This window comes from Balaenoptera physalus (assembly GCF_965194825.1).
Source record: "Balaenoptera physalus genome assembly, chromosome: 1".
Taxonomy (NCBI): domain Eukaryota; kingdom Metazoa; phylum Chordata; class Mammalia; order Artiodactyla; family Balaenopteridae; genus Balaenoptera; species Balaenoptera physalus.
This window is the reverse complement of record NC_138882.1, coordinates 120,287,884-120,314,767: the sequence shown is the minus strand read 5'-3', so window position 1 is coordinate 120,314,767 and position 26,884 is coordinate 120,287,884. Positions and strand designations below refer to the sequence as shown.

The 26,884-nt window shown below is 37.2% G+C and overlaps 1 pseudogene across 1 annotated transcript in view; it reads left to right on the top strand.

Moving 5' to 3' along the window:
• Nucleotides 1–10,186, top strand: part of LOC309640214 (calcium-activated chloride channel regulator 4-like) — a 48,757-nt pseudogene extending 38,571 nt beyond the window's left edge. The window contains exons 10-11 of the transcript XR_014268762.1: nt 8,895–9,222; nt 9,561–10,186. The product of XR_014268762.1 is annotated as a calcium-activated chloride channel regulator 4-like (transcript). The remainder of the gene's footprint in view (nt 1–8,894; nt 9,223–9,560) is intronic.
• Nucleotides 10,187–26,884: the final 16,698 nt, after the last annotated feature.

Genomic DNA, 26,884 nt, shown 5'->3' with positions numbered 1-26,884 from the left:
TTCAGCAAAGTTGACAGATACAAAATCAACACAAAGCAATCAGCTGTGTTTCTATACACTAACAATGAATAATTCAAAAAGGAAAATGAGGAAATAATTCTATTTACAATTGCATCAAAAAGAATAAAATTCTTTGTAATTAATCTAACCAGGGAGGTTAAAGACTTGTACACTGAAAACTGCAAAATGTTGCCCCCAGAAATTAAAGATATATAAGGAAACACAGCACATTTTGTGGATTGTAGGACTTAATATCCTTAAATGTCAATGATATCCAAAGTGATCTATGGATTTAATGGCAATCCATATCAAAATCCCAACAATATTTTTTTGCATAAATAGAAAAATCCATTCTAAAATTTTTTTTAATTTAATTTATTTTTTTAAACAGCAGGTTCTTACTAGTCATAAATTTTAAACACATCAGTGTATATATGTCAATCCCAATCGCTAAATTCAACACACCACCATCCCCACCTCCCCACGGCTTTCCCCACTTGGTGTCCATACGTTTGTTCTCTACATCTGTGTCTCAACTTCTGCCCTGCAAACTGGTTCATCTGTACCATTTTTCTAGGTTCCACATACATGCGTTAATATATGATATTTGTTTTTCTCTTTCTGACTTACTTCACTTTGTAGGACAGTCTCGAGATCCATCCATGTGTCAACAAATGACTCAATTTCGTTCCTTTTTATGGCTGAGTAATATTCCATCGTATACATGTACCACCTCTTCTTTATCCATTCGTCTGTCGATGGGCATTTAGGTTGCTTCCATGACCTGGCTATTGTAAATAGTGCTGCAATGAACATTGGGGTGCATGTGTCTTTTTGAATTACGGTTTTCTCGGTGTATATGCCCAGTAGTGGGATTGCTGGGTCATATGGTAGTTCTATTTTTAGTTTTTTAAGGAACCTCCATACTGTTCTCCCTATTGGCTGTATCAATTTACATTTCCACCAACAGTGCAAGAGGGTTCCCTTTTCTCCACACCCTCTCCAGCATTTGTTGTTTGTAGATTTTCTGATGATGCCCATTCTAACTGGTGTGAGGTGATACCTCATTGTAGTTTTGATTTGCATTTCTCTAATAATTATTGATGTTGAGCAGCTTTTCATGTGCTTCTTGGCCATCTGTATGTCTTCTTTGGAGAAATGTCTATTTAGGTCTTCTGCCCATTTTTGGATTGGGTTGTTTCTATTTTTAATATTGAGCTGCATGAGCTGTTTATATATTTTGGAGATTAATCCTTTGTCCGTGGATTCGTTTGCAAATATTTTCTCCCATTCTGAGAGTTGTCTTTTCGTCTTGATTGTGGTTTGCTTTGCAAAAGCTTTTAAGTTTCATTAGGTCCCATTTGTTTATTTTTGTTTTTATTTCCATTACTCTAGGAGGTGGATCAAAAAAGATCTTGCTGTGATTTATGTCAAAGAGTGTTCTTCCTATGTTTCCTCTAAGAGTTTTATAGTGTCCGGTCTTACATTTAGGTCTCTAATCCATTTTGAGTTTATTTTTGTATATGGTGTTAGGGAGTGTTCTAATTTCATTCTTTTACATGTAGCTGTCCAGTTTTCCCAGCACCACTTATTGAACAGACTGTCTTTTCTCCATTGTATATCCTTGCCTCCTTTGTCATAGATTAGTTGACCATAGGTGCGTGGGTTTTTCTCTGGGCTTTCTATCTTGTTCCATTGATCTATGTTTCTGTTTTTGTGCCAGTACCATATTGTCTTGATTACTGTAGCTCTGTAGTATAGTCTGAAGTCAGGGAGTCCGATTCCTCCAGCTCTGTTTTATTTCCTCAATACTGCTTTGGCTATTCGGACTCTTTTGTGTCTCCATACAAATTTTAAGATCATTTGTTCTAGTTCCATAAAAAATGCCATTGGTAATTTGATAGGGATTGCATTGAATCTGTAGATTGCTTTGGGTAGTAGTCATTTTCACAATATTGATTCTTCCAATCCAAGAACATGGTATATCTCTCCATCTGTTGGTATCATCTTTAATTTCTTTCATCAATGTCTTATAGTTTTCTGCATACAGGTCTTTTGTCTCCCTAGGTAGGTTTATTCCTAGGTATTTTATTCTTTTTGTTGCAATGGTAAATGGGAGTGTTTCCTTAATTTCTCTTTCAGATTTTTCATCATTAGTGTATAGGAATGCAAGAGATTTCTGTGCATTAATTTTGTATGCTGCAACTTTACCATATTCATTGATTAGCTCTAGTAGTTTTCTGGTGGCATTTTTAGGATTCTTTATATATAGTATCCTGTCATCTGCAAACAGTGAGAGTTTTACTTCTTTTCCATTTGTATTCCTTTTATTTCTTTTTCTTCTCTGATTGCCGTGGCTAGGACTTCCAAAACTATGTTGGATAATAGTGGTGAGAGTGGACATCCTTGTCTTGTTCCTGATCTTAGAGGAAATGCTTTCAGTTTTTCACCATTGAGAATGATATTTGCTGTGGGTTTGTCGTATATGGCCTTTATTATGTTGAGGTAAGTTCCCTCTATGCCCACTTTCTGGAGAGTTTTTATCATAAATTGGTGTTGAATTTTGTCAAAAGCTTTTTCTGCATCTATTGAGACGATCATATGGTTTTTATTCTTCAATTTGTTAATATGGTGTGTCACAGTGATTGATTTGAGTATGTTGAAGAAACCTTGCATCCCTGGGATAAATCCCACTTGATCATGGTGTATGATCGTTTTAATGTGTTGTTGGATTCTGTTTGCCTGTATTTTGTTGAGGTTTTTGCATCTATATTCATCAGTGATATAGGTCTGTAATTTTCTTTTTTGGTAGTATCTTTGTCTGGTTTTGGTATCAGGGTGACGGTGGCCTCATAGAATGAGTTTGGGAGTGTTCCTTCCTCTGCAATTTTTGGGAAGGGTTTGAGAGGGATGGGTGTTAGCTCTTCTCTAAGTGTTTGATAGAATTCACTTGTGAAGCCATCTCGTCCTGGACTTTTGTTTGTTGGAAGATTTTAAATCACAGTTTCAATTTCATTACTTGTGATTGGTCTGTTCATATTTTCTTTTTATTCCTCGTTCAGTCTTGGAAGGTTATACCTTTGTAAGAATTTGTCCGTTTCTTCCAGGTTGTCCATTTTATTGGCATAGAGTTGCTTGTAGTAGTCTCTTAAGATGCTTTGTATTTCTGTGGTGTCTGTTGTAACTTCTCCTTTTTCATTTCTAGTTTTATTGATTTGAGTCCTCTCCCTCTTTTTCTTGATGAGTCTGGCTAATGGTTTAGCAATCTTGTTTATCTTCTCAAAGAACCAGCTTTTAGTTATATTGATCTTTGCTATTGTTTTCTTTGTTTCTATTTATTTCTGCTCTGATCTTTATTTCATTCCTTCTGCTAACTTTGGGTTTTGTTTGTTCTTCTTTCTCTAGTTCCTTTAGGTGTAAGGTTAGATTGTTTATTTGAGATTTTTCTTGTTTCTTGAGGTAGGCTTGTATAGCTATAAACTTCCCTCTTAGAACTGCTTTTGCTGCACCCCATTGGTTTTGGATCATCGTGTTTCCATTGTCATTTGTCTCTAGGTATTTTTTGATTTCCTCTTTGATTTCTTCAGTGATCTCTTGGTTATTCAGTAACGTATTGTTTAGCCTCCATGTGTTTGTGTTTTCTACGTTTTTTTCCCTGTAATTCATTTCTAATCTCATAGCGCTGTGGTCAGAAAAGATGCTTGATATGATTTCAATTTTCTTAAATTTACTGAGGCTTGATTTGTGACCCAAGATGTGATCTATCCTGGAGAATGTTCCGTGCGCACTTGAGAAGAAAGTGTAATCTGTTGTTTTTGGATGGAATGTCCTATAAATGTCAATTAAATCTATCTGGTCTGTTGTGTCATTTAAAGCTTCTGTTTCCTTATTTATTTTCACTTTAGATGATCTGTCCATTGGTGTACGTGAGGTGTTAAAGTCCCCCACTATTATTGTGTTACTGTCGATTTCCTCTTTTATAGCTGTTAGCGGTTGCCTTATGTAGTGAGGTATTGAGGTGCTCCTATGTTGGGTGCATATATATTTATAATTGTTATATCTTCTTCTTGGATTGATCCCTTGATCATTATGTAGTGTCCTTCCTTGTCTCTTGGAACATTCTTTATTATAAAGTCTATTTTATCTGATATGAGTATTGCTACTCCAGCTGTCTTTTGATTTCCATTTGCTTGGAATATCTTTTTCCATCCCCTCACTTTCAGTCTGTATGTGTCCCTAGGTCTGAAGTGGGTCTCTTGTAGACAGCATATATATGGGTCTTGTTTTTGTATCCATTCAGCAAGCCTGTGTCTTTTGGTTGGAGCATTTAATCTATTCATGTTTAAGGTAATTATTGATATGTATGTTCCTATGACCATTATCTTAATTGTTTTGGGTTTGTTTTTGTAGGTCCTTTTCTTCTCTTGTGTTTCCCACTTAGAGAAGTTCCTTTAGCATTTGTTGTAGAGCTGGTTTGGTGGTGCTGAATTCTCTTAGCTTTTGCTTGTCAGTAAAGCTTTTGATTTCTACATCGAATCGGAATGAGATCCTTGCCAGGTAGAGTAATCTTGGTTGTAGGTTCTTCCCTTTCATCACTTTAAGTATATCATGCCACTCCCTTCTGGCTTGTAGAGTTTCTGCTGAGAAATCAGCTGTTAACCTTATGGGAGTTCCCTTGTATGTTATTTGTCATTTTTCCCTTGCTGCTTTCAATAATTTTTATTTGTCTTTAATTTTTGCCAATTTGATTACTATGTGTCTTGGCGTGTTTCTCCTTGGGTTTATCCTGTATGGGACTCTCTGTGCTTCCTGCACTTGGGTGGCTCTTTCCTTTCCCATGTTAGGGAAGTTTTTGACTATAATCTCTTCAAATATTTTCTCGGGTCCTCTCTCTCTCTTCTCCTTCTGGGGCCCCTATAATGCGAATGTTGTTGCATTTAATGTTATCCAGAAGTCTCTTAGGCTGTCCTCATTTCTTTTCATTCTTTTTTCTTTAGTCTGTCCTGCAGCAGTGAATTCCACCATTCTGTCTTCCAGGTCACTTATCTGTTCTTCTGCCTCAGTTATTCTGCTATTGATTCCTTCTAGTGTAGTTTTCATTTCAGTTATTTTATTGTTCATCTCTGTTGTTCATTCTTTAATTCTTCGAGGTCTTAGTTAAACATTTCTTGTATCTTCTTGATGTTTGCCTCCATTCTTTTTCCGAGGTCCTGGATCATCTTCACTATCATTATTCTGAATTCTTTTTCTGGAAGGTTTCCTATCTCCACTTCATTTAGTTGTTTTTCTGGGCTTTTATCTTGTTCCCTCATCTGGTACATAGCCCTCTGCCTTTTCATCTTGTCTATCTTTCTGTGAATGTGGTTTTTGTTCCACAGGCTGCATGATTGTAGTTCTTCTTGCTTCTGCTGTCTGCCCTCTGGTGGATGAGGCTATCTAAGAGGCTTGTGCAAGTATCCTGCTGGGAGGGACTTGTGGTGGGTAGAGCTGACTGTTGCTCTGGTGGGCAGAGCTCAGTAAAACTTTAATCCGCTTGACTGTTGATGGATGGGGCTGAGTTCCCTCCCTGTTGGTCGTTTGGCCTGAAGCAACCCAACACTGGAGCCTACCTAGGCTCTTTGGTGGGGCTAATGACAGACTCTGGGAGGGCTCATGCCAAGAAGTACTTCCCAGAACTTCTGCTGCCAGTGTTCTTGTCCCCACGGTGAAACAGAGCCACCCCCCGCCTCTGCAGGAGACCCTCCAGCACTAGCAGGTAGGTATGGTTCAGTCTCCCCTGGGGTCACTGCTCCTTCCCCTGGGTCCCAGTGCGCACACTAGTTTGTGTGTGCCCTCCAGGAGTGGGGTCTCTGTTTCCCCCGCTCCTGTCAAAATCCTGCAATCAATTCCCACTAGGATTCAAAGTCTGATTCTCTAGGAATTCCTCCTCCCATTGCCAGACTCTCAGGTTCGGAAGCCTGACATGGGGCTCAGAACCTTCACTCCAGTGGGTGGACTTCTGTGGTATACGTGTTCTCCAGTCTGTTAGTCACCCACCCAGCAGTTATGGGATTTGATTTTACTGTGGTTGCACCCCTCCTACCGTCTCACTGTGGCTTCTCCTTTGTCTTTGGATGTGGGGTATCTTTTTTGGTGAGTTCCAGTGTCTTCCTGTCGATGATTGTCCAGCAGCTAGTTGTGATTCTGGTGTTCTCACAAGAGGGAGTGAGAGCACGTCCTGCTACTCCGCCATCTTGGTTCCTTCCCTGACCCATTCTGAAATTTATATAGAATTTCAGGGAACCCCCGAATAGCCAAAACAATCTTGAAAAACAAAATCGCAGGGGTCATAATTCCTGATTTCTAAATTATCTACAAAGCTACACTAATCAAAACAGTGTGGTACCGGCATAAAGATATATAGACCAATGGAATACAATAGAGAACCCATAAATAAACCCTTGTATATGTGGTCAAATGATCCTTGATGAGGATGCCAATACCATTCAATTGGGAAAGAACAGTTTTTTCAACAAATGGTGTTGGGCAAATTGAATACCTACATGCAAAAAAAAAACAAAGAAAAATGAAGCTGGACCGTTTCCTTATCCCATATGCAAAAATTAACTCAAAACAAATCAAAGACCTAAGTGTTAGCGCTAAAACTATAAAACTCTTAGAAGAGAACACAGGAGAAAATCTTTATGACATTAGATTTGATTTCTTGGATGACACCAGAAACACAGGCAACAGAAGTTAAAATAGATTAAATTAAAAACTGTGCACCAAAGAAGACTATTATTAATGGGGTGAAAAGGCAACCTATGAAATAGGATGAAATATTTGCATAACATATACCTAATAAGGGGTTAATATACAGAGTATAAAGAACTCCTAAAGCTCAACAACAAAAAAACAACAACCTGATTCAAAAATAGGCAAAGGACTTGAATAGACATTTCTCCAAAGGATACATACAAATGGCCTTAAGTACATGAAAAGATGCTCAGCATCCCTATTCATTAGAGAAATGCAAATCAAAACAACAATGAGATACCACCTCACATCCATTAGGATGACAACAGAAAATAACAAGTGTTAGCGAGGTAATGGAGTAACTGCAACATTTGTGCACAGCTGGTAGGAACATAAAATGGTGCAACCGCTATGGAAAACAGTATGGCTATTCTTTTAAAAATTCAACACAGAATTACAATTTGATCCAGCAATTCCACTTCTGGGTACATACTCAAAAGAACTGAAAGCAGAGTCTCAATGAGATATTTGTACACCTGTGTGCATAGTAGTATTATTAACAGTAGCAAAAAGGTGGAAACAATCCAAAATTCTTTGACAGATAAATGGATAAACAAAATATGGTATATACTTACAATGCAATAGTATTCAGCCTTAAAAAGGAATGAAATTCTGACATATGCTAAAACATGGATGTAACTTGAAGACATTATGCTAAGTGAAATAAGCCAGACACAAAGGACAAATATTTTATGATTCCACTTCTATGAGGTACCTACCACAGTCAAATACATTGAGACATAACGTAGAACATAAAGTTGTTACCAGGGGCTAAGAAGAGATAGGAAAGGGGAGCTATTGTTTGTCCGGTCCAGAATTTCAACATTTGGGATGCTGAAAATTCTAGAGATGGATAGTGGTGATGGTTGCACAGTGTGAGTGTACTTACTTAATGCTTGCTATAGACTGAATGTTTGTGTGCCCCTAAAATTCATATGCTGAAACCTAATGCCTAAATATGATGGTATTTAGAGGTGAGGCCTCTGGGAGGTGTTTAGGCCATGAGGGTAGAGTCCTGATGAATGGGATTAGTGCTTTATAAAAGAGACCCTAGAAAACTCCCTCACCCTTCTACCATGTGAGGACACAGAGAGAAGATGGCTATCCCTGAAGCAAGAAGCAGCCCCTCACCAGACACTGAATCTGCCAGTACCTTGATCTTAGACTTCCCAGCCTCCAGAACTGTGAGAAATAAATGTTTTGTGTTTATAAGTCACTCAGTTTATGGTATTTTGTTAAAGCAGTCCAATGGGCTAAGACAATGACATTGAACGGTACACTTAACAATGGTTAAAATGGTAAATTTTATGTTATGTTTATTTTATGATAATAAAAAAAGAATATATAGTTGTATCTGCTTCTGTATCAACAAAGTAACTCTGAAAGAATTAGTTAGAAAAATATATATTCTTTGCTAGCTTTCCTTCATCTTGTCCCTTACTTTAAGACTTCTGGGAATGTTCAGTTGGCAATTGGAATATGATCAGAAGTAGTGTTCTTTAGAACTTGCATCAGGGAGGGAGAGAACTGGTTGGAAGGGGACTGGCAGAATTTCCCCAGGTTTACTCCCAGCTTGGAAATAATGGGGGGTAAAGCAATTCCTTTTAAAAAGATAGTCATTGTGCATCGTTTTTTACTGTGCACCCTTAATTCCAAATCCGTTAGTTATCTGATTCTATCCTACAATATCCTGGTCAGGATGTAAGAGAAAGAATTCTCCTGCCAAAGAGTTTGAAAGCACAAAGTCAATGAATCTCATGACTCTCCAAGAACAGTGTCACCCATGCCCAGGGAGCCTCTGATTTACCAAACTACCTTTATAATTTCTGTGACATAAGAATGGTAAAAGGAGTAATAGGTAATACATAACTAGAAGAAAACCAAAGTTCTGCTCAATTAGGTCTTATATATTCAAATATATATATCAGTAAAGGTCATCAAAAATAATACTGAGTAAATGATTTTTCATAACCTTTCAAAAATATCTCTAGGCTATATTTTTATTTTATATTTTATACAACTATATTTTACATATATTTTTCTTTCTCTGCTATTTTGACTTATGACTTTATAACCAAACTTGATAAAATGTGACTGAGTGTAAGAAAAAAAAGAAGACAAGTGGGATGGGGAATTCAAATGAAAATACTAATAGTATTATGCTCATTATAAACAAGGAAATTTTTAATGCAGGGAAAATTGAAGAGAATCCACCAAGACCTGAAACTGATGAGGACACTCAGACAAACTTGGAGAGTTTCACCAGAACAGCACCTGGAGGTGCATCTGTGGTTTCAAATGTTTCAAAACTTCCCTTACCTGACCTCTACCCACCACGTCAAATCACAGACCTTGAAGCCACACCTGATGGGGATGAGATCAGAATAACATGGACAGCATCAGGAGATGATTTTGATGTTGGAAAAGGTAAGGATGAAGTTCATGCAGTATTGATTAAGTGAAAGGTACTCGTTGCAAAAGCAAGGGTGAATGGGTAGGTAAGAGGAAAATAATTTTTAACTGATAGCTCAGGAAAGTATTAATTTTATAATCTCATGTTCTGAATCATAAATGTGACACATTTTAACATGCCACCACTTTTCATGCAGAGAAGGTAGCATTTGGCAGAATTCAGCTTTTATGGAAAACTAAATATGGCTTTGGATATAAGCTTGCATTCTAAATATTTTTGAGGAGAATTAATAAAAAGGAATTTTAAATGGATGCTCCAGTTCCTACATCATTTGTAACTTTTTTTTCCTTAGTTCAACAGTATATCATAAGAATAAGTGGAAGCATCCTGGATCTAAGGGATAATTTTGATGATGCTCTGCAAGTAAACACTACTGATCTGTTGCCAAACGAGGCCAACTCCAAGGAAACCTTTGCATTCAAACCAGGAAATATCTCAGAAGAAAATGCAACCTATGTATTCATTACTATTCAAAGTGTAGATAAAAGCAATTTGACATCAAAAGTATCCAACATTGCACAAGTAGCTTTGTTTATTCCTCAAGCAGATCCCAGTGCCGGTGAAAGTAATCCAAATCTCAGAGTTAACATTTCTACCTTGGTATTGTCAGTGGTTGGATGTGTTGCAATTGTTATTGTTATTTTAAGTGCCACTATTTGTATTTTAAAGAAGAAAAGAAATGCAATTAGAGCAAGGACTGTATTTTAATAAAATAAACAAAATTGAAGGATACTGTGAATTTTTAAATTCTGCTGTGGATCATTAGCTCATGAAAATAATTTTAAGAAGTCTAAAACGATTAAATATAAATACGCAGAGATAACTGAAACTGTAAGTCAATATTAAAAGTATAAATTTATTTACTCATTGTTTCATTTATCATACACAGTGATAAATAAAACTTTTTTCTTCTTGCTATCTGGTTGTATGTTACTTCATACAAAAGTTTTCTGGAATAATATTTCAAACTTTATCAAAATGTTAAAGTTGTCTATGTGAATAGTAAAAATACAAGTGTGAGAAAGCAAAGGAGCTCTAATTTACATTTCAAAACAGTTCTCTGGTTTCTGTGTGTGAAGGGGATCTGCAGTACATGAAAGGAAATATCATCCAGTAAGAAAGCTATAGCAGTTGTCCTGGGTCTGAAATGATTTTAGCTTAGAGGAGACGGATGGGGAAAAGTGGACACACTAAAAATAAAATTAAGTGGAATAGGGAAGATATGGTCATGGATTGTATGAGAGAGATAAAGGGGAATGAATATGAGGATGAATCCTAAATTTCTAACTGAAACTATGGATGAATGGAAATGCCATTTACTGAGATGGGGAAGATTCAGGAAAAGAGGATTTTAATAGAAGGAATAAAGAGCTGAGTTTGAACGTTTACATTTAGGGAGCCTGTGAATAAATGTCAACTAGCATTATGACATTGGCAATTGAATCCAAAGGTCTGGAGTCCAAAATTAGTTGTTAAATAGAGATATACATTTCATGGTTGTCAGGATATAGATGGCATTAAAGCCAGAGTAATGAATTAGATCTATTAAAGAGAGAGTGTAGATTGAAAAGAGCAGATTTAAGTGGCAGGCCATGGCCATACCTACACAGACCCTAACAATGCAAAAAAAAAAAAGGGAACATAGAACTATGGCCTACTCTGGTGCTGAAAGAATTTGGTTTCATGAGAGTAGGTAGACCTTTGAGTCCAAGTTTATTGGTTTATGGTTTCTTTTTCTTCTAATTAAAGTTTTTCTCATGTTGCAAAGGGAATTTTACCACCAAAATTCAACTCCCTGAGGAACTGGAGAGACACTGAAGATGATCACCCATCATTTGCATCCTTATCTCATTCAGCTTTGGTAGGAGTTACTCGATGATTTGGAAGTAAACCAAAATGAAAGCCAAGTAAGGTGAGCCTGGGGTCATCCTTAGCAATCTTTAAACATAGATCAGACTTTGACCTGGCATAATTAATTTGGTCTGAGTGGCAGGATTGACAAGAAGGGTATTGCAGTTTAAATGAGAAGTGCAGAGAATCTAAAATCAGAGGAAAGTTGGAAGCCCTTAATCGGTGGGATGCTCTGATTTACTCTCATGGCATTCAGTGGAACATGAGCTCTGTATTTAGGCATTTGGGGACTGGGCTGCTGAGGCAGAAAATCTGTTGGCACTCTGTTCCTCAAGTGAGCTGGCACCAACTCAACCAGTGCTAATAGTTCTGGATACACAGGTAAATGTGGAGGAGGTTTGGGAGGTGGTACGTGTAGGACACTTGACCTATTACAAAGAAGATGATAAAAGCCTGAAATTCTGTGTAGGCAATAGATATACTATATGAGTCAGCCTTTCTTTGTGTCCTTCCTATCTGCCCACCCCACAGCTCTGCAAGCAAGGCTTATGAGCCTGGTTACTTCCTTCCCAATGTTCCAGTGCAGTAGCTAAGCTCTAGTAGGTCCCAGTACTGGGCTATCCCTTCTTAGGACAGAGACTGATGGAGCTCTATGCCCAGGTCTGCATCAAGGAGCTAACTGTGAATTATTAATAATCATAAAAATAAAATGAATGGCTACCATTGGTGTAGTTAAGATCACCAACATATCTTGTGGGACCCAGTGTAAAATGAGAATGAGGGGGGCCTCAGTTCAAAAAATATTGTAATTATGAATTTCAAGATGGCAACAACAAAGCATTAAACCAAGTGCAGGGCCTTCTAAGCATGGGGCTCTGTGCAAGTACATACATAGGTCTTATGTCTACTGAACCAGCTCTGGCTATAGTCCATGATAAACTAGTAATAAAACATGTAATGTGGAATCTCTGCATGAACTTTCCATTACAGCCATACAGCAACATTCATGGTCTAATAGTTAATGCAGTTAATCACAAAAAAGTACCAGGTTTGGAAAGGGAACCTTAGGACCATTACCTCTGGCAGGGGATCTAGCTACAGAAAATAAATATAAGTTTTCCCAAGTAAAGGAAAAGAGGCAGCCCTATGTGGGAGAGGGCAGCCTTTGTACCAACCTCAGAGTCTCAAATGACTTCAGGGTTTCTGAATGGAAAAAAAGCGACCAACTGACTGCTGCCCCTGGAGGTGGCAGTCAGCAGTGTCACAAAAGTGTCCTTCACCTGCCTGCAGGAGTCTGCCCAAAGCCATAATACTGAGGGGTGGTACACATTCACAATCCCTCCTGCCCAGCCAGAACTAAGGGAACTACCTTTCTGTGCTTCTAGTTCATGCTACCAATGATAGCTGGTGTTGCAGGTCAGAGTGACCTAATAGAGCACGCGCAGACGGTGGGACCCCAACCATAGTTGTAACAGGGAAGAGCCAAATCTGACTACATGCTGGATCTGTTTCTTTTACTTTACCCTTGCTTTCTGCTGCTTTTGTTCACTATAAGGATACTGTCTATACATAATGGCCTGCCTCTGGGAATGCTGCCCCTCTGCCTGAATGTTAAACCAAAGTGCCTTTGTTCAGGGAAACATCCGGACCCTGTCCACCTGTGGATGGCTGCAAGAAAGAAGAAATTAACACATCCCCTCCCAGAGGCTGGCCATTCCAGGTGATATTTACAAAACTTATGGCCTTTTTACTTCACTTCCTCATCTCTTCCCCTTCTCTGTGCTATAAAAAAAACTGGCATCCAAAGCCCGATACGATGGTTATTTTGAGACTTTAGTCTGCCATCTTCTCTGTCTGCCAGCTTACCAAATAAAGTTGTATTCCTTGCCTCAACACCTCATCTCTGATTTATTGGTCTGTTGTGAGGAGAGCAGAGTATGTTTGGACTTGGTAACATAGTGTCTGATGAACACTCACCATGACAGCAGCCTAAAATGGGACACAGAAAAGCACGTCTTGAGTTAACATTAAAGTGAGTTAGGCCTATGGCAGGCCAAACAGAAAAGTATGGTAGTTAGTCTCCAAAACTAGCTTTGGAGTTTGGAAACTTTGTGTTTTCAAAGATTCACAAGTCCTGTTATTCATGCCTTTGTGTAGTCCCTTCACAAATTGGGTCTGGGCTGGACCAATGACTCGCTTTAATTAGTAGGATGTAGCAGGAATTATGAAAGCTTCCATTTTTGTGTTCTTGGGAGCCCATGTGTAAAACCCAGCTACGCTGATGGAGAGGTTCTGATTCCATATGCACAAAGAAATGAACCTAACTATCTCTGATTCCAAGTCAAGCCTCTAGGTGATTTCATTCATGGATACCAGACTTCAAGTAAGACCAGCAGAAAAGCCATCTAGCTTAGCCCAGTCAACCCACAATATCATGAAAATAATAAAATGGTTGTTTCAAGCCAGTACGTTTTGGGATAGTTTGGTACACATTAATAGATAACTAAAACAACCAATAATGATATTAGTCAGAGTTCCATCAAGGACACAGAACTACTATGAATATTACAGAGTAGGGAATTTATTACAAGGGTTAACTGGGGAAGTAGCTGAAGAAAGAGTTGAAGAGTCAAGAAGCACTGAAGCACTGGAGTTAGTTTTTGGTGTTGAATGTTAGAAGCTAAGCAAGGCCAGGGACTAGAGTGGGACCATGAGGGCGCTGATGTAAAAGTCTGTGGTAGCCTGTGGCCCCTGCACAGCTACCACCTCTGTGAGTTTGTTGCTAGATGTCTTGTAAGTCTGGGATCATGATAGGTCAGCAAAGCCAGCAGTCAGGAAAAAGTTGAACATGGAGTAGGGAAGAGTAAGGATGCCAGCCCACCTCCGCTGGTTTTATTTCTTACTGCCTCCTATCACCCCTCCCTTCAGACAGTTATGGCTGTTGGTTTACTTCTGCCTTCCAAATTTCAAACAAATATCTCTTTTGACCAACTCTAACCAAAGTCTTGTGGTTTCTGGGAAATGAACTTCAATTTTCTCCATGTTGCCTCAGCAAGGCCAGTTGAAACAAGGAAGTATGCAATGATGACAACTGTGGAATAGCAAAGAATTTCCTTATGTGGAAGAGTGTGGACCCTGCCTTAGACAAATAATAAATAAATAATAAAATAAAATTTATAAATAATAAAATAGAAATAACTATATAATAATTATAAATAACAAATAAATTAGCTTAATTTAATTTAAAAACAAATAATTTTAAAAGAAAGAAAGCAGGAAGCTGTAAGCTCCTTTGACTTTGTGGATTACTCACTCAATACTGGCTGCATTGAATAGAGAACGCAGACACTCAGAGGCAACCATTTAATATAACAACATAGAGTTACAAATGACCTTAATAAGAGTAATCATGGTAAAGAAATAATGTGGTGTGAATAAATAGAGAAAGAATGTACACAAAATTCAAGAATCTTGATTATGAAATAGAGCATAGAGAAGGAATAGAAATTGGAAGAATATATGATTAAGAAAGGTTTAATTTGTCGAATAAGGAAAGGTTAGATTTGATTATAAATATTTAAAAATATTTGATATTTTAAGCTACATATATGTAAAAATGATAAAAAAATTTTTTTCTAATTGTTAATTTTTTGGAGGCAGACTTTGGTATAGAATTAAACCTTAGTTTTCTCTTCTGTAAAAATGTGATACTAATAATCACCTCCAAGAGTTGTGTGAATCCCATTAGAAAGTGGCAGGTGTGTGGGCCCACACCTGAATGTAGCGTTCAATTCATAGCAGCTCTCACGCTGAGAAGCTTTGTACTATTGTACCCCAAGCTCGGGGATCTTAGCACTGAGGGCCACCTGTCAATCAGTCAGTCAGTCAGTTTATTAAGCTTCTGCTATTTGCCGTCACTCTGCATTAAGGTGCTGTGGAAAAGTAGTGAATTAAAAAGACATTCTTAATCCATGGAGGTTAAAGCCTAGCAAAAAGACAAATATTAAATTACAAGATATAAATAATTACAAGTTTTCAAAGTGGTCTGAAGCATCAAGTCACTGAGATTCATCAACCCCATTGCAAATAAAATCCTCACCCATCCACCCACTGACCTTTCATTTATGTACAGATTCCCCAGGAGCACACTGTTTTTGCCTTGAACATGTGAATTTTGCTATTGAAACAGGATACAATTTAGTACTCACCCAGATTCCACTTTCAGTTATGATGGTGCAAATCTGAGAACAAAAGGTACTATGTACCCCAGATTCCAAACTTAGAATACTGCAAGCCATATCTCTTTATAGCAAGTGAGAGGTTCTAGGTCATCCAAAGCTATAGTTCACCACCCACCAATTCCATTACACTAACCAGTCCCATTATAAGAAGAGGACTAGGAGAGAGAGAAAGGAGTTGTCCTTTGGGGGAAGTGCAGTGTTCAAAAAGGATACTCCAAAAAAAACAAAAACAAAAACAAAAAACAAAAAGGATACTCCTGAATAAAGTGTAAATCTCAGGAAGCCACAAAGTCAGGAGCTAGTAATCCTCTCACACCAACATTGCTGAACCACTGGATGGGCAGAGCCCTGATGCTGCTGACATGGAAGAAATAGGCAGGAGAGAGGTGGGGAAGACAGATTTTCTAGTGGGACCACCATCATGCACTGAGGATTTCATGCATGTTTGATACATTAAGAAGTGTAGAGTTTCTTACTGATTGAGTAGAATTGTAGAATGTGACTGGGCTTAATCCGCTTGGGATCTCTCAAGCCAAGAGACTGTGTAAAGAGAAGAGCTTTACAGGACCCATCTAAGAACCTGTTAGGGAACAACTTTTCGGCACCTACCACTGAGTGACATCTGAAACTACACAATAGCAGAACAGGCTTATGAAGAGATATTAGCCTCTCCTATTTCTCCTCCCCAAGACCCAAGCAGAAAAACCCTAAGAAAAGGGAGAAGCAGTCAATTGAAACTGAGGCTGTATACTCCTTTCTCCCCTATTTTAAGTCAGAGACATAAGTCTGGCCTGAGTTAGAGGAAGGGAAAGAGGAAATCTGAAGACATATGTCTTAAAAGACACATGTCTTAAAATGAATAGGATTGGGTGTTAACCATCAAAAAAACAAAACTTTTCAAATACTCAAAACTGACAATACTAATAGAATTGGACTATGATGTCAGTAATAGAAATCGGGACCTGATGAGATAGATAGGGGAAACACTAGAACATAGATACTGAAAAACATTATTTTTTCATGCTTATATCCCAAAGAGATAACACTGCTCAGTAAATTGATTTCATAGTGATCACAGTGAACAATATTGTTGCACAAATTTATGGTGACAAACTAACTGATATCCAGACCCATTCTCTAGACAGCAAACTCCTGCTGTCTTCCCACTTCCTTCCCTCCTGTAGATAACACCTGTGTTCACCTCCCCATCATCCATTCTCGCTTCTGCAAGAAGAGGTCCAGTCATTTTCCATGCTGGATTTCTTGGCAAGTCTTCGACTTAATCTCCAATCAGCCCTCCTACCATCACCCTCTACTTCTGGTGCCTAGCACAGCTTCTTCCCTTGGACTAGCTGCATTTCCCTTCATTTCTGTCTTCTGTTTCCACATAACCCTAAATCTTATCTAGGACCACCATATACATAACTCTAAAAGGATCCATTCAAATAATTTCTTATATGAATGGCACTCCTGGAGTTTCACAAAGCACAGTCTGTATATCTTCATGCAGTAGTCCTACTCTTAGAGCTGACATATGAAAAAGTAAGTATTCATTACAAATCACTTTATATTGTTCCATAAACCAGAAAGTTGTCTTAAAGCTTTTGTACCTACAATAGCATTTTAGTAAAACACATAGTCAAATTATATTTGTTGCTAATTAATTTTTTGATTTATGATCCCAGTACCTTGTATTGTTCAATAATCTGTATGATGATCAGCACATTAATACCTGTTATGTTTGACCTCATGAGGAATGTTAGCAAAGTGCTACACAAGTGCTATCTGTTGTCACATGGTTATCAGGAAATAAGAGTGGCTTTCACATGAAATTGGTCTAGAGACATATGAGAAATTAAAAAGTAGGAGTTTGGTGGTATTGAAACTAGAGCCATCCCTTACTCCATAATTTGAAGCTCTGGTTAGATTTAGAACTAACAACTATCAAAATCTTCTGCTTTTATTAAAAACAGGCACAAACAGCATCTCAAATATACCTAGAACCTTATCAGGCTTCTTCATAGAGCAATTCATTGCTCTCCAGATTCCAGAGTCTAATAATACTATAACAAAGAAAGCCCGCTATTGAATTTCAGTTCCACCTCCACCCTCTGCCCCATCACCATGAACATCTCACACACACACACACACACACACACACACACACGCACACATGCACACATTCTGAGCCAACATGGGAAATGTGGGTAGCTTAGAAAGCTGTTTGGATATAGATTTGTCAGTTTTGGTCAGGAAACGAAATAATTCTATAAAACTGAACTATTCTCTTCACCCATACCTCCTTCTGAATTTCTTATCTCAGAGAAAGAAAAATATTTCACCACCCAGTCATTCAAATCAGAGACCAGGAGACCATCCCTTGGCCCTACAATTCCCTCACACTTTGTATTCAATCAGTCAACAAGTCCTGTCACAGAAATCTCCTTAACCTTTGTCTCTCCCCACCTCACCTTCAGTAATGCTGCCTCAGTTCAGCATTCATCATCATCTCCTGGATAAAGATGCCCCCTACCTGGTCTCTGTCTTGATTCTCCCCTCCCCAATATGCCTACCACACTGCCCCCAAAGTAATGCACAAAACCAAAATAATTCTTAAACTGTTTTAAAAATAAAGACTAATGCCACAAAGGCAGAGACTGTGACTATACATCACTTTTTCCAGGCACCAAGGACAAAAGGACCATAATATGTGTCAAATGAATGAGTGCCGGGCCTGCCACCATGGGGCCCTTGCCTCCACTTCCCTATCTCTTACTGTACCATCTCACTGTTCTCACACATCTAATCAGTCAAAGACTTTCAGTTTCCCAAAAGTCCACACTGTTTTATGTCTTTAGGTCTTTATCAGGAACACCATACCCCTTTCATCCTTGTCCATTTCTAATCCTACCATCTTCAGGCTCCCTTTTCTGCCTTCTGACCATATGCCCCCCTTTCAAAATCCCACCCCTACTGCCTTTCCTGACTGTCTCCCCCACTCTCAGGCAGAATAGAGCACTCTTTCTTTTGTGTCCAACTCTCCACTCTTCATATAGAATCTAACTTCCAAATGCATTTACTTCTTTACATATTTGGCATAAGCCTCCCTAACACCCCTCAACTGTACAGTGAGTTCTTTGGAGAACAGAACTGCATCCTGGGAAGAGAGAAAAAAAGAGGAGCGAGGGAAGGATGAAGTAATGAATACTTGAACACACATACACATACAGAAACTCTTCCACTCCCTTTCCTGACCCTCTTGCAACCAGTTACCAAATCCTGTCAATTCTGAATGTATCAAAAAGTCCTCCACCTGTCTCTATACTTAGTTCATGTCCCCAGCATCACTCACTTGGACTCCTACATAACCCTTTGCAAAAAGAGCCACTGTGAACCATTGTGTAGGTTGTGCCCTGCCTGAAAGCACCCAGCGTTGTCAGGGGCAAGGAGAGCAGGGGTGAAATACAGTCCAAACTCAGCTCCCAAGATTAAGGTTGAGGGGGCACTATTTGATCATTTCTCTGCCCAGAGGGAACACATTTTTCTAATTCACAAGTTGTTTTTCTAATTCACACAACATATGTGCTAGCAATGCAGCCCTGTTTCAACCATTCTTCACCATACAGCCAGAGTCTTTCTAAAGTACCAATGTGATGCTTTTACTCTCCTATTTAAAACCTTCTAACGACTCTCCTTTGTACTCAGGAGGCAAGAACATACAATGGAGAAAAGACAGCCTCTTCAATAAGTGGTGCTGGGAAAACTGGACAGCTACATGTAAAAGAATGAAATTAGGACACTCCCTAACACCATACACAGAAATAAACTCAAAATGGATTAAAGACCTAAATGTAAGGCCAGACACTATAAAACTCTTAGAGGAAAACATAGGCAGAACACTTTATGACATAAATCACAGCAAGATCCTTTCTGACCCACCTCCTAGAGTAATGGAAATAAAAATAAAAATAAACAAATGGGACGTAATGAAACTGCAAAGCTTTTACACAGCAAAGGAAACCATAATCAAGATGAAAAGACAACCCTCAAAATGGGAGAAAATATTTGCAAATGAAGCAACTGACAAAGGATTAATCTCTGTATAGCTTTTAACACTAAGTGATACATATTAATTTTCAATGGAATGTTACAATGTTTATTGTTTATCTTCCCGGCTGGAATATAAATTCCATGAGAGCAGTGACCTAATGGTTTTCCTCACTTCATTAACTAGAAGTGGACTTGGCACACAGGAAATTCTCAATAATTAACTGTTGAATGAATGAAGAGATAAGGGAAGAATGAACTGGTCATTTTATCAATGTCCTTTTGTATGAGGATTTAGAATCAGGCCAAGGAGGGTTATTTAAAGTATTTATGTTACATAATATCTTATTTATGTCTTTTCTGGCTCCTCTTTAGAGCTTAGTACATGAAAACCTTGGCTTCTGTCATTTGCTAGAAGAATTTTCACAAACACACCCATGCAATCAGGACGAATATTCAGAAAAGAACATTACTATCATCCCCAGGGACCCCTTTCTGTTCTCCTCCAGTCATTATCTCCCCAAAAGTTAAACATTATCTTGATTTCTAACAGCATAAATTGTTTTTACCTGTTTATGTACTTTATATAGGTGGAATAATATAATACATATTTTTTTGTGATTGACTTCTTTTAGTGAAATATCTTTGTGAGAACCCTATATATTGTTGTGTGTAGTTGTATTTTGTTGATTCTTTTAGAGTATAAAAAGAGCTTTTAAATTCAACACCCTATCATTAACATACTGAAATATCAGTTCATTTTTAATGATCATATATTCATGTAATAAAATTTATACAAGGAAATCTAGAATCTTTCCAATTTTTCACTCTTTTAAAATAATGTTCTTTATGATTAACACGCCTATAGCAAAATCTTAATTTACATCTTTAGTTGGTTAGGAAGAAGTTCTAAAAGAAAATTTTCAGAGACCAAAAAAACCCATTTTCCCTTTTTTGATTAACATTGGCAATTTATTCACAAGAAAGTATTAGCAACTCTTTTTATTATCAACTGTATATGACAGTATTTGCCTCCCTAAACTATCACCAAAAGTAGATATTACTGTCCTTTTAAAATTTTCATCAACCTGACAAAAAAGTACGTCATTAACTCATTTTCTCAAGTGGAGTATCTTTTTCTTATTGATTGAGTAAAAGTTAATTCTTGGTCTATTCAGGTTTCCTATGACTGATTCTATTGTGATAATTTGTATTTTCCTAGAAAATTGTCTGTTTCACTGAGTTATTTTAACGGGTATGTAGTGGTACATTGCCATTTTAATTTGCATTCTCCAAATGACTAATTCATTTACATTTTAAAATGGATTAGCAATATTTTAAGATTCTGCTCTGAATCTGACATTAATTCTTGAGATTGGTTTAGACCTTGCATATATAATTAGAAAGGTTTTAAGTGCTTGCATATATATATGAAATACATTCTGTAATCAAACTATATCTTTTTAATTTTCATGCAGAAATTAGAAAATTAATTGTGGATTACAGAGCCATCTGGTTGCAAAATGTGTCCCTTTCATTGCCCTTTTGATTTAGCTCATCCAAAGGACCATATAAGCATTTGTGGCCACAGCTTTCAAAACAGTGACCTCCACTGAAAAGTAAGAACTTATAACAGAAAAGTAGGAAAAGGAATGAGCTGTCAGTAAATGTCACTAAAGGAGGCTAACTGGTGAGATAAATAAAAAATAAGGAAGGCTTTAGGGTGTGGATCTGGGAAATGAAAGGGTATGTAATTTCATAGTTAAATTATGAGAATATTTTCCTAAGGCCAAGAAAAGAAAAAGTATGTTACAAATAGTATTGTTGCTATTAAAATTAGTCTTTAAAAGTCCAGATTTATTTACAGAATAACACTGAACATAAAGGCAGGATTCTATTCAGTAAAATAAGGGATAAGATATTAAAAATCTTTTTATTGCATTTTCCATTAAAAAAGAAGATAAAATGAGTTTTCAACAAGATATATATAAAAATGAGACTTCTTAAATACTTGAGTGTATTACTTAAAGATCTTATGAAGAATTTTCTTGGATTATGATTTAATAATTATGCCAGAGATAATTTAAATGTGATACAAGCTGTAAGTAGAGGATGAAGTAAATTTTAGACGAGATTTTCAAGCACAAATTTTGATTTTTCAGGTGAAAAATGATCTTGAAATTATTTTTGTTTACAATAAGTGCTACTGGCAAAGTTGCTTTTCATAAGAGTTTTATGGGCAAATAAATATCTATGAATCAATAAATTAATTAATAAGAACCACTGATCCCTTAATTCATTCAGTGAACATTTAATTATTTGTATTCAATTTGTAATCAGAAGATATGGCTCTAAATCTTAGCATCATTTTTATTAACTACATGCCAGTTTTTTTTTTTTTTTTTTTTTTTTTTTTTTAAATTTTTATTTATTTATTTATTTTTGGCTGTGTTGGGTCTTCGTTTCTGTGCGAGGGCTTTCTCTAGTTGTGACAAGTGGGGGCCACTCTTCATCGCGGTGCGCGGGCCTCTCACTATCGCGGCCTCTCCTGTTGCGGAGCACAGGCTCCAGACGCGCAGGCTCAGTAGTTGTGGCTCACGGGCTTAGTTGCTCCGCGGCATGTGGGATCTTCCCAGACCAGGGCTCGAACCCGTTTCCCCTGCACCGGGAGGCAGACTCTCAACCACTGCGCCACCAGGGAAGCCCTACATGCCAGTTTTTTTCTGTAAATTTGTAAGGTATGGAGAAAAACACTTACTCTAGGGTATTTTGAAGATCTACATATGGATAATATATGTAAATTTCCTAGCGTAGGGCCCAGCAAATAGTTGATACTCAACACTCTAAGTTGTCCTTCCCAGTTTTAACTGTAAAATTATGATATTAATTTATATCTCCCAGAGTTGTCATGGGGAATAAAAGTGAGGTACCTACTGTAATGCATAAGCACCTATCAAAATTCCTGGCACACAGTAGAAGCTCAATCATTCTTCCATTCTCTCCTGATTTCCTATCATTTCATTTTCATGTCAATAATAAGCATCTACTTATGTGCACTGGATCTTGAGCAATGAGGGTAAACAAGTCAAATGTGATCCCTGCCCTCACAGAATTTATAATCTGGTGTTGAGGGAAAGACAAATTAGTCATTTAATTACGATCAGATGGTAAGAAGAAAGCCTTCATTACCAAATCAGCTTTTAACTCTGCCAATGCAGTGTTAGGCACTGGGAATACAAAGGTTATATGTGCTTGCTTTAGTTTACTTTGAGAAATTAATTAGGAAAGCCTGTCTACAGCATGATCACAGGTGTCTCAATGAGGTCGTGACCACCCCTCAGTCCCATCTGTCATTTGGGTTCTATTGTTTCTGTGTAGTTTTTATTTTTCTTGGCTCAGAAAGTGATTAATGTCTGTCAATGAGTATTTTGTTGTTGTAACATTCACATTCCTAAAATGTGAGTGGTAAATTGTTGTTTACTACAGTTCAAGTAGAGGGTAGCATCAGCATTCTTGGCAACAGAATGTGGCCCAGTGAAGGGGAGATGTTAATAAACTCTTCACCTGGTTGCTGTCATAGAAAATCTCTTGCAGGTTCATGCAGGTGTAAAGTAGCTATTTACTTGAAGTGATTTTTAGATCACTGTGTTCAAGCTTACCTGCCTGTGCAAAGCTCCCCTATGGCTTACCTTGGACTCCCTCTTCCCCTCCTACATTATCTACTTCCCATTAGTAAATTCATTTCTTCAGGTTCAATTCAATATAACAAATATTTATTAAGTGCTATTGTGTGCATATCCTCCAGAATCTAACATTTCAAATGTTCCTTGTGTGGGAGCAAAGTTCTTAGCCCTCCATGAGGTAGGGAAACCTATAAAAGATGCTAAAAGAGAGACCATCAGCAGAGGTCTAACAGTGCCAGTACACTCAACCAAGGAAGGTATGTTAAGCTGACAAGAAAGGCCTGGCAGGGATGGACATGACTGAGTGTTGAGCAGTATAATGCTTCTTTTGAGCTTATTCTACTTCATATCCTCAAAATAATAAGTATTAACATCTCATACATGAAACATCATGAAAGAACCTCTTGAGAACTGTATAAGACATAAACCAAGGAAATGCCTAAGCTCCCAGTGATTTAACACTTGGCCATGTTGTTATCACTCACTTTCCTTATGGAGCACCATTGTTCCCCTTGCCTCATTCCCTACTCTAACATGTAGCCTAAATGAGTGATTTAGGACCTTTCCTCCCTTGCCATGGCACCTAACACTGGACATGCCAGTCACAAAGTCCTAACACCCTGGCCACACAGATTGGTTCAGAGGGTGAGCACATGGCTTAAGCCAATGCAACCAGAGTCCCTTGCCATGCTTGTTTAAGCTGAGGTAGGTGATAATAAGCTCTTTTTTCTCAGGTGGTGAAGCTGGAAAGACATGAGCCTAGAACTGTCAGCAGCCAAGGTTCTTGACTTGTGGAGAAAGTCAGTCTGGAAGATGGATGCTAACATGATGAGAGAAACAAAAGCAAGAAACAGCGTGATTCCTGCTCATCCTGTGGTTCCCTATATCAAACATTACCCCTATTTCTAATATGGTAATAAACTTGGCATGTCCAAGGAACTGAAACCAAGTGCATGAGGAGACAGTGAAGCAGATTAGTAGATCTCAACAGTAATGAAATATTGTGTATGTTAATATATCTCCATACTGGGTAAATATTAAAATCATCTGGAAGGTTTATAAAAACATCAGTATGGATTTTCACTTATAGTAATGCTGATTTGGCAATTCAAATCAACCTTCCCTCTTCTATTCAATATTCCTCTGGAGATTATAGTAGTGCAATAAACTGAGAAAAGAAATAAAATCATTGAGACTAGAAAAGAAGTAAAACTCCCCTTGTTTGCAAATGACATGATCATCTATGTGGAAAATCCAACCTCTTCTATAAAACAGCTATAAAACTAATATGTGATTTTAGCAAGTTGCATTATACAATAACAATTTTCAAAAATATCAATCATACTTCTATATGCTAGCAAAAAAATTGAAAAACTTTTAAAATGCCATTTATAACAATATCAAAATATGAAATATAGAAATAATATAACAATTGTAAAAAAAACTTGTACACTGCAAACTACAAAACATGCTATGAGAAGTTAGAGAAGACCTAAATAAATGGAGCAATAAATCATATTTATGCCAGAAGTCTCAATATTGCTAAGATGATAATTTTCCCAAAAATTACCAGTAAGTTTGACAAAATCTCACCAGGTTTTTTGGTAGAAAGTGAGAAGACAATCCTAAAAATTCTGTGGAAATTGCAAGTAACTAGAGTAACCAAATTTTTTTTTTCTGAAAAATAAGAAAGTTGGAGGACTCACATTGTCTGATTTCAAGACTTACTACAATATAAAACAACAGTAGACTGAAAACTATAAGACATTGATGAAATTGAAGAAGACACAAATAAATGGAAAAGTATTCCATGCTAATGGACAGGAAGAATTAATATAGTTAAAATGTTCATACTACCCAAAGCAATTCAGTACAATCCCTATCAAAATTCCAGTGGCATTTTTTTTACCAGAAATAGGGGGGGAAAGTTCTAAAATTTGTATGAACCACAAAAACCAAATAACCAAAATAACCAAAGCAATCTTGAGAAAGAAGAACAAATCTGGAGACATCACACTTTCTGATTTCAAACTATATTCAAAGCTATAGTAATCAAAACAGTTTGGCATTGGCATAAAAACAGACACATAGATCAAATCAATGAATAGAAGGACCCCAAATAAACCCATGTATATGTATATATGTTCAATTAATTTATGACAAAGAGGCCAAGAATATAAAATGGGGAGAGGATAGTCTCTTCTATAATGGTGTTGGGAAAACTGGACAGCCACATGCAAAAGAATGAAACTGGATGACTATCTTTCACCATACATAAAAATCAACACAAAATAAATTAAAGACTTAAATTAAGACCTGAAACTATAAAACCAGAAGAAAATATTGGAAGTAAGCTCTTTAATATTGGTCTTTGTAATGATGTTTTGGATTTGACACCAAAAGCAAAGGCAGCAAAAGCAAAAATAAACAAGTGGAACTATGTCAAACCAAAAAGTCTCTGCAGAGCAAAGGAAACCATCAGCAAAATGAAAGGTCAAACTACTGAGTGGGAGAAAATATTTGTAAATCATATATTTGATAAGGGGTTAACATCCAAAATATATAAATAAGTCATATAGTTCAATAGAAAAAATTCAATTTAAAAATGAGCAGAGGAACTGAATAGACATTTTCAAAAGAAGACATACGAATGACCAACAGGTACGTGAAAAAGTGCTCAACATCACTAACTACCAGGGAAATGCAAATCAAAACCACAGTAAGATAACATCCCATACCTGTTAGAATGCTATCATCAAAAAGACAAGGGATAAGAAGTGTTGGCAGTGATATGGATAAAAGGGAGCCCTTGTGAACTGTTGAGGGTGGTGCAGACACTATGGAACCAGTATGGAGTTTCCTCAAAAAATTAAATATAGAATTGTCATATGATCCAGCAATTCCACTTCTGGGTATTTATCCAAAGGAAATGAAAACATTAACTCAAAAAGATATATGCACCGCCATGTTCATTGCAGCATTATTCATAATAACCAAGATATATAAACAATGTGTGTGTCAACAGATGAATGGATAAAGAAGATGTGGAAGGTATATACAATGGATATTATTCAGTCATGAGAAAGGACGAAATGCTGTCATTTGTGACAACACTGATGGACCTTGAGGGCATTATGCTAAGTGAAATAAGCCAGACAGAGAAAGACAAATACTGCATGGTATTACTTATATGTGGAATCTAAATTTTTAAAAGTCAAAGTCATAGAAACAGAGAGTAGAAAAGTGGTTGCCAGGAGCTGGTGGGGGGGTGGGAAGTGGGGTAAATATGGAAAGGCAGGTAGAAGGGTACAAATTTTCAGCTATAAAATGAATAGGGTCTGAGGATCTAATGTATAACATGATAAATATAATAAATAACACTGCGTTGTGTAATTGGAATTTGCTAAGAGTGTACAACATAAATTTCTCACACACAAAAAGATAAGTATATGAGGTAATGGATGTGTTAATTAACTAGATGAGGGGAATTCTTTCACAAAACATACATATTTTAAATCATCATGATATATCACAATTTTGCAAAATCAGAAGCACGCAACATAATCACAGTAGTAAGTCCTTACATATCAATAATCACTCTAAATATAAGTGGATTGAATTCACCAATCAAAAGGCACAGAGTGGCTGGATGAATAAAAAAATAAGACCAACTATATGCTGCCTCCAAGAGACTCATTTCAGCTCTAAAGATACATATAGGCTTAAAGTGAAGAGATTAAAGAGGATATCTTTAAAAGTGCAAACAAAAAGAAGGTGGGTATAGCCAAAATTAT